This window comes from Ovis canadensis, chromosome 15, assembly GCF_042477335.2.
Source record: "Ovis canadensis isolate MfBH-ARS-UI-01 breed Bighorn chromosome 15, ARS-UI_OviCan_v2, whole genome shotgun sequence".
In the NCBI taxonomy this organism is placed as follows: domain Eukaryota; kingdom Metazoa; phylum Chordata; class Mammalia; order Artiodactyla; family Bovidae; genus Ovis; species Ovis canadensis.
In genome coordinates, this window is record NC_091259.1 from 24963153 (window position 1) to 24972856 (window position 9704).

Here is a 9704-nt window from a genome sequence, read left to right on the forward strand (position 1 = left end):
ATATGGATGGCTAACAAACACATTAAAAGATGCTCAACATCACTCATTATTAGAGAAATGCAAATCAAAACCACAGTGAGGTACCACTTCACACCAGTCAGAATGGCTGCGATCCAAAAATCTGCAAGCAATAAATGCTGGAGAGGGTGTGGAGAAAAGGGAACCCTCTTACACTGTTGGTGGGAATGCAAACTAGTACAGCCACTGTGGAGAACAGTGTGGAGATTCCTGAAAAAATTGCAAATAGAACTACCTTATGACCCAGCAATCCCACTGCTGGGCATACACACCGAGGAAACCAGAATTGAAAGAGACACATGTACCCCAATGTTCATTGCAGCACTGTTTATCATAGCCAGGACATGGAAACAACCTAGATGTCCATCAGCAGATGAATGGATAAGAAAGCTGTGGTACATAGACACAATGGAGTATCACTCAGCCATTAAAAAGAATACATTTGAATCAGTTCTGATGAGATGGATGAAACTGGAGCCGATTATACAGAGTGAAGTAAGCCAGAAAGAAAAACACCAATACAGTATACTAACACATATATATGGAATTTAGAAAGATGGCAATGATGACCCTGTATGCAAGACAGCAAAAAAGACACAGATGTGTATAAGGGACTTTTGGACTCAGAGGGAGAGGGAGAGGGTGGGATGATTTGGGAGAATGGGAGTTCTAACATGTATACTATCATGTAAGAATTGAATCGCCAGTCTATGTCTGACGCAGGGTGCAGCATGCTTGGGGCTGGTGCATGGGGATGACCCAGAGAGATGTTGTGGGGAGGGAGGTGGGAGGCGGGGTTCATGTTTGGGAACGCATGTAAGAATTAAAGATTTTAAAATTTAAAATACATACATAAATAAATAAATTTGCAAAAAAAAAAAGAAATCATAAAGATCTGAGCAGAAATAATGAAAAAGAAATTAAAGAAACAATAGTAAAGATTAATAAAACTAAAAGCTGGTTCTTTGAGAAGATAGACAAAATTGACAAACTTTTAGCCAGACTCATCATGAAAAAAAGAGAAGAATCAAATCAACAAAATTAGAAATGTAAAAGGAGAGATTACAACAGACAATGCAGAAATACAAAGGATTGTAAGAGAGTATTATGAACAACTATATGGCAATAAAATAGATAATGGAAGAAATGGACAGATTCTTAGAAAAGTTCAATTTTCCAAGACTGAGCCAGGAAGAAATAGAAATTATGAACAACCCAATCACTAGAACTGAAATTGAAGCTGTGATCATAAATCTCCCAAAAAAGCAAAAGCCCAGGACTAGATGGCTTCATAGGGGAATTCTATCAAACATTTAGAGAAGATTTAATGCCTATCCTTATAAAATTTTTCAAAAAGTTGCCAAGGAAGGAACACTTCCAAACTCATTCTGCAAGGCCACTATCACCCTGATACCAAAACCAGACACAGACAACACAAAGGAAACTACAGGCCAATATCACTGATGAACATAGATGCAAAAATCCTCAACAAAATTTTAGCAAACAGAATTCAGTAACACATCAAAAAGCTGATGCACCATAATCAAGTCAGGATTATTCCAGAGATGCAAGGATTCTTCAATATATGCAAATCAATCAATATGACACATCATATTAACAAAATAAAAGATAAAAACCATATGATCATCTCAATAGATGCAGGAAATGCCTTTGACGAAATTCAGCACCAATTTATGATTAAAACTCTTTAAAAAAAATGGGCATAGAAGGAACCTATGTCAGCATAGTAAAGTCCAAATATGATAAGCCTACAGCAAACATTCTTCTCAAGGTGAAAAACTGAAAGTATTCCCCCTAAGATCAGGAACAAGACAAGGGTGTCCACTCTCACCACTATTATTCAACATAGTTCTGCAAGTCCTAGCTACAGCAATCAGGGAAGAAAAAGAAATAAAAGGAATCCATATTGGAAAAGAAGTAAAGCTCTCAGTATTTGCAGATGACATGATACTGTACATAGAAAACACTAAAGATGGGATCAGAAAATTACTAGAGCTAATCAGTGAATTTAGCAAAGGTACAGGATGCGAAATTAAGACAGAGAAATCACTTGCCTTTCTATATACTAACAATGAAAAATCAGAAAGAGAAATTAAGGAATCAATCTCCTCCACCATTTCAATAAAAATAATTAAATATCTAGGAATAAACTTACATAAGGAGACAAACGAACTGTATCCAGAAAATTATAAGACACTAATGAAAGAAGTCAAAGATGACATAAACAGATGGAGAGATATTCCATGTTCCTGGGGAGGAAGAATCAATATTGTGAAAATGACTATACTACCAAATGCAATCTGCAGATTCAATGTGATCCCTATCAAATTACCAAAGGCATTTTTCACAGAACTAGAAAAAAATTTGCAATTCGTATGGAAACACAAAAGACCCCAGATAGCCAAAGCATTTTTGAGAAAGAAGAATGGAGCTGGAGGAATCAACCTTCCTGACTTCAGATTATACTACAAAGCTACAGTCATCAAGACAGATTGGTACTGGCACAAAAACATAAATATACACCAATGGAACAAGATAGAAACCCCCAAAATAAACCCATGCACCTATGGTACCTTATTTTTGACAAAGGAGGCAAAAATATACAATGGGGCAAAGACAGCCTCTTCAATAACTGCTGCTGGGAAAACTGTACAACTATGTGTAAAAGAATGAAATTAGAACACTTCCTAACACCCTACACAAAGATAAACTCAACATGGATTAAAGACCTAAATGTAAGACCAGAAACTACAAAACTCTTAGAGGAAAACATAGGCAGAACACTTGATGACATAAATCAAAGTAAGATCCTCTATGACCCACCTCCTAGAGTAACAGAAATAAAAACAAAAGTAAACAAGTGGGACCTGATTATACTTAAAAGCTTTTGCCAAGCAAAGGAAACTTGTAAGCATATACCTTGAGGAAACCAAAATTGAAAAAGACACATGTATCCCATTGTTCATTGCAGCACTGTTTAAAGTAGCTAGAACATGGAAGCAAGCTAGATGTCCATTGACAGATGAATGGATAAAGAAGTTGTGGTACATGTACACCTTGCCACCTTGCCAAGCAAGGTGAAAAGAAAACTCTCAGAATGGGAGAAAATAATAGTAAAGGAAACAACTGATAAAGAATTACTTTCCAAAATATACAAGCAGCTCATACAACTCAATGCCAGAAAAACAAAAAACCCAATCAAAAAGTGGGAAAAAGACCTAAACAGACATTTCTACAAAGAAGATATACATATGGCTAACAAACACATGAAAAGATGCTCAACATCACTCATTATTAGAGAAATGGAAATCAAAAATACAATGAGTTATCACCTCACTCCAGTCAGAATGGCCATCATTAAAAAGTCTACAAACAAAAAAAGCAAACAAACAAAAGTCTACAAACAATAAATGCTGGAGAGGGTGTGGAGAAAAGGGAACACTCTTGCACTGTTGGTGGGAATGCAAATTGATACAGCCACTATGGAAGATGATATGGAGATTCCTTATAAAACTAGGAATAAAAGCATCATATGACCCAGCAGTCCCACTTGTAAGCATATACCCTGAGGAAACCAAAATTGAAAAGACACATGTATCCCATTGTTCATTGCAGCACTGTTTACAGTAGCTAGAACATGGAAGCAAGCTAGATGTCTATCGATAGATGAATGGATAAAGAAGTTGTGGTACATATACACAGTGGAATACTACTCAGCCATAAAAAGGAACATATTTGAATCAGTTCTGATGAGGTGGATGAACCTAGAACCTATTATAGAGTGAAGTGAGTCAGAAAGAGAAAGATAAATATTGTATTCTAACACATATATATGGAATCTAGAAAAATAATACTGAAGAATTTATTTTCAGGGCAGCAATGGAGAGACAGACATAGAGAAAAGACAGGGACATTGGGAGAGGGGAGGAGAGAGTGAGATGTATGGAAAGAGTACATTGCCATATGTAAAATAGATAGCTAATGGGAATTTGCTGTATGGCTCAGGAAACTAAAAAAAGAGCTCTGTATCAACCTAGAGGGGTGGGATGGGGCAGGAGATGGGATCAAGTTTCAAAAGGGGGGTGATATATGTTTACCTATGGCTGATTCACATTGAGGTTTAACAGAAAACAGCAAAATTCTGTAAATCAATTAACCTTCAATAAAAATAAATAAATTTTTTTAAATGGGAAAGGATATATGTATACCTATGGCTGATTCATGTTGAGGTTTAACGGAAAACAATAAAATTCTGTAAAGCAATTTTCCCTCAATAAAAAATAATTTTAAAAAATCTACAATAGATACACAAAAAATAAATAAAAAGAAACCCTAGCATATCACAAAATAAAATCATCAAGGTACAATGAGCAAAACAAAAAGAAGAAATGAACACAGAAGAACTATAAAATAAATAAATAAACCTGGTAAGTAAGCATTAAAATGGCAGTAACTGCATACTTATAAATAATAACTTTACATGTCAATGACCTAAATATTCCAATCAAAAGAGTTGGGTGACTGGATAAAAAACTAGACCCATCTATATGCTGCTTACAAGAGCCTCACTTCAGGGTGAAGGACATATAAGGACTGACAGTGAGGAAATGGAAAAAGATATTTCACAAAAACAGGCACAACAAAAAAGTGAGGGTTGAACAATATTCAGATTAGAAAACACAGAGTTTAAACAAGGCCATAATGAAAGACAAAGAAAGGCATTACATAATGATAAAAGAATTGGTTCAGGAAGAGGATATTATACTCATTAACATATACACACTCAATACAGGAACACCTAAATATATAAAGCAAATTACACTCCACTAACAGACATGAAGGGAAAAATTGACAACAATAATACAGTAATAACAGGAGACTTGACTCTTCACTGACATCATAGACATGTCAACCAGACAGAAAATCAATAAGAAAATAGAGTTTTAAATAACACAATAAACCAGTTGGAGTTAACTGATGTCTGAAAGACATTATATTCTAAAATAGGTGAATACACATTCATTTCCAGAGCATATAAAATGTTCTCCAGAATAGATCTTATACTAGGTCACAAACCTCAACAGATTTTAGAGAATAAAAATTATATCAAGCATTTCCCCACTAATTTGAAACCAGAAATCAACTACAGAAAGAAAAATGGAAAAAGAACAATAAATAAAAGTGCTATGAAAAATCAATGAGTCGATGATGAAATCAAAGATAAAAGTCAGAGAAGACCCCAAGACAAGTGAAAATGGAAACACAACTTTCCATCAACAAAATGAAAAAATCTACAGAAAGAGAGAAAACATTTGCAAATGGTGAAAGCAATAAAGGGTTAGTATCCAAAATATACAGGCAGTTCATACAACTCAATATATATTAAAAAACAAGCAAACAAACAAACAAAGAATAGGCAGAACTGAATGGACATTTATCCAGTGAGGAACTAGAGATAGCTAACAGGCACATGAAAAGATGTTTAACAACAGTAATCATAAGAGAAATGCAAATCAAAACCACAATGAGATATCACCTCACACCTGTCAAATTGTTGTTGTTCAGTCACTCAGTCATGTCCAACTCTTTGGGACCCACGAACTGCAGCACATAAGGCTTTCTTCACTATCTGCCAAAGTTTGATAAAACTAATCTCCATTGAATCGGTGATGCCATCCAACCATCTCATCCTCTGTCACCCTCATCTCCTCCTGCCTTCAGTCTTTCCCAGCATTAGGGCTTTTTCCAATGAGTCCATTCTTCACATCATTTGGCCAAAGTATTGGAGCTTCAGCTTCAACATCAGTCCTTCCAATGAATATTCAGGACTGATTTCCTTTAGGATTGACTGGTTTGATCTCCTTGCAGCCCAAGGAACTCTCAAGAGTCCTCCAGCGCCACAGTTCGAAAGCATCAATTCTTGGGCACTCAGCCTTCTTTATGGTTCAGTTCTTACATCCACACATGCTGCTGCTGCTGCTGCTGCTAAGTCACTTCAATGGTGTCCAACTCTGTGCGACCCCAGAGAGGGCAGCCTACCAGGCTCCCCCATCTATGGGGTTTTCCAGGCAAGAGTACTGGAATGGAGTGCCATTTCCTTCTCCAGTGCATGAAATTGAAAAGTGAAAGTGAAGTCGCTCAGTCGTGTCCAACTCCTAGTGACCCCATGGACTGCAGCCTACCAGGTTCCTCCATCCATGGGGTTTTCCAGGCAAGAGTACTGGAGTAGGGTGCCATTGCCTTCTCCGACATCCACACATGACTACTAGAAAAACTATAGCTTTGACGGTATAGTTGGACATTTTCGGCAAAGTGATGTCTCTGCTTTTTAATATGCTGTCTAGGTTTGCAATAGCTTTTCTTCCAAGGAGCAAGCATCTTTTAGTTTCATGGCTATGGTCACCGTTTGCAGTGATTTTGGAACACAAGAAAATATAGTATGTCACTGTTTCCACTTTTTCCCCATTTATTTGCTATGAAGTGATGAGACTGGATGCCATCATCTTAGTCTTCTGCATATTGAGAATTCAGCCAGCCTGCTCACCCTCCTCTTTCACTTTCATCAAGAGGTCTTTTAGTTCCTCTTTGCTTTCTGCCACTAGGGTGGTATCATCTGTGTATCGGAGGTTATTGATATTTCTCCTGACAATCTTGACTCCAACTTGTGATTCATCCAGCCTGGCATTTTACATGATATACCTTGTATATAAGTTAAATAATCAGGGTGACAATATACAGCCTTTATGTACTCCTTTCCCAAAATTGAACCACTCCATTGTTCCATGTCTTGTTCTGTTACTTCTTAACCTACATACAGGTTTCTCAGGAGGCAGGTAGGGTTGTCTGATATTCTCATTTCTTTAAGAATTTTCCAATTTGTTGTGATTCACATAGTCAAAGGCTTTAGTGTAGTCAATGAATCAGAAGTAGATGTTTTTCTGAAATTCTCTGGCTTTTTCTATGATCTGATGGATGTTGGCATCAAAATGACTGCAAATAACAAGTGCTGGGGAGGATGTGGAGAAAAAGAAACACATGTACATTACTCTGTTGGTGGGAATTGGTGCAGCCACTATGGAAAACAGTACTGAGGTTTCCTCAAAAATTAAAAATAGAACTACCATATGATCCAATTTTGCTTCTGGGTATATCCAGGCAAAAATTAAACCCTAATTTCTAAAGATACATACACCCCATTGTTCATAGCAGCATTATTTACAATAGCCAGACATGGAAGCAACCAAGTGAACATTAGATTAAGAAAATGTGGAATATTGTGGAATATTATGCAATCATGAAATATTGCCATTTGCAGCAATGTGGATAGACCTAGAAAATATTATTACTAGTAAAATAAGTCAAAGACAAATATCACTTATATGTGAAATCTAAAAATAATACAAATAAATAAGTGTATATTCAAAACAACAAACACAAACATAGAAAACAAATTTGTTGTTACCAAAGAGGAGAGAGAAGGGAGATGGAACAAATTAGAGGTACGGGATTAACAAATACAAGCTACTATGTATAAAATAGATAAGCATCGAGGATATACTGAATAGTGCATTATCTTGTAGCAGCCTATAATGGAATATAATCTGCAAAAGTACTGAATGACTATGCTGTACACTGGACACTAACACAATCTTTAAATCAACTATATTTCAATTTATAAAGGGGTGCTTATAATATCGCTGATTCCAAGTGTTTCTCTTCCACACACAGAGAAATCTCAAAGTGAATTTTAAGACCCTATAAATGCCTTGTTATTCTGGATGAAAAGGGAAAATTCAAGGACTATACAGCAAAGAACAGGAGCAGTTTTCAGGTTTAATTGTTGTATAATCACCATGAAACTTCTGAACATCTGAAAAGTTTGTATTGGGAAGACAAACTGTCTTGGAATTTAGCAGAGTATATGTGAGTGTGTAGGTGGTGGGTTTCACTATACATGTTATCACTATAGACACATTAAGTATTGAAAATAGAGTTTTTACATTGTAGTTCTTTTGAGGCTGTGTCAGAGGAATATGAAGTGGTTAAGTGGTTGGAAGAGAAGGCATTCACACTTGGATCTGGGTCACATAGCATTGGTTGAAGCCTGTGAATGCTGTCTCTAGACTGATATCACATTGCACAAACCCTGTATGAAATGGCTCCTGCTGAGAATGCATTTTCACTTTACCTCTCAGGGAGAAAGTAATAAAGTTCTGAATTTTAAAAATCTGAATCCTAAAGACTACTATATACTGATTTTCTACTCTGGCATGCCTTCTGACACACACACACACACAAAATTGTATTAAATGGGAACATGATCTGGAAAAATCTTTTGATGTTTAATGCTTCTGAAGCTATTAAAACTTGAATGACAACTCCAAAATTTTTCTGAAGATGTAACAAAATAGAAATCTTGCATACAAGCTAATACACTGTAACCTCATGTTTTCTTTTAATTAAATGAATCTGTAGTCTTATCTGAATCTGCAGATGCAAAGAAGAAAACTTGTTTGGGAGAGAATCTATAGATCCAACATGGGAACTGAATTCTGTGATCCTTCTGAGAAAGTAAAAATGTGTGAACTTCTCAGTCCAACCAGTGCCAAGTCCTTCATAAGAGGTGCAAATCCTGTGGATTGGCATTTGAGTATGTTGTAAATTAGCATTTCTCATACTTTAGTGAGTGTAAAAATCATCCAAGGAGCTGATTTAAAATATAGCAAGCCAGACTCCACCCTTGGAGATTCCAATTCAGTATGTCTGGGGTTGGTGCAGAAATTCACAATTGTATAAGTGTTTCAGATATTATACACTGTACTAATCAGGAGTAAAATAATCTGAAATTCTCTTTCTTTTGCTTTCAAAAAAAAAAATCCCCCAACTTTCACAAAGTGTTGTATGTTATTGCTTAAAAGACATAGTATTGAAATAACAGCAGCATTGTTTTTATTGTTTTTCAGTTGCCCAGTCATGTCCAATTCTTTGTGACCCCATGGACTGCAGCAAGCCAGGCCTCCCTGTCCCTCACCATCTCCCAAAGTTTGCTCAAGTTCATGTCCATTGCATTGGGGATTCCATCCAGCCATCTCATCCTCTGATGCCCTCTTCTCCTTCTACCCTCAATCTTTCCCATCATCACGGACTTTTCCAATGAATCGGCTGTTCACATCAGATGACCAAATACTGGAGCTTCAACTTCAGCATCAGTCCTTCCAACGAGGGTTGATTTCCCTTAAGATTGACTGGTTTGATCTCCTTGCTGTCCAAGAGACTTTCAGGAGTCGTCAGCACCACAGTTTGAAGGCGTCAATTCTTTGGCATTCTGCCTTCTTTACAGTCTATCTCTCATTATAAAGAAAAGATATAGTATTCAATATAATTGATATAACTGCAGCACTACCTACTACTAATCTTTAACATATTTTTTAGGGACTACTATGTCCCAAGCATTGACCTTTACTTATGTCATAATAATATTAAGTAACATTTAATATTTACTAATTGTCAGGCACTGTTATCTGATTAAACACAAGGTTTCTAAATAATGGACTTCTCAGGTGACTCAGTGGTAAAGAATCCGCTTACCAGTGCAGGAGACGTGGGTTCAGTCTCTGGTCTGGGAAAATCCCTGGAGAAGAAAATGGCAACCCACCTCAGAATTC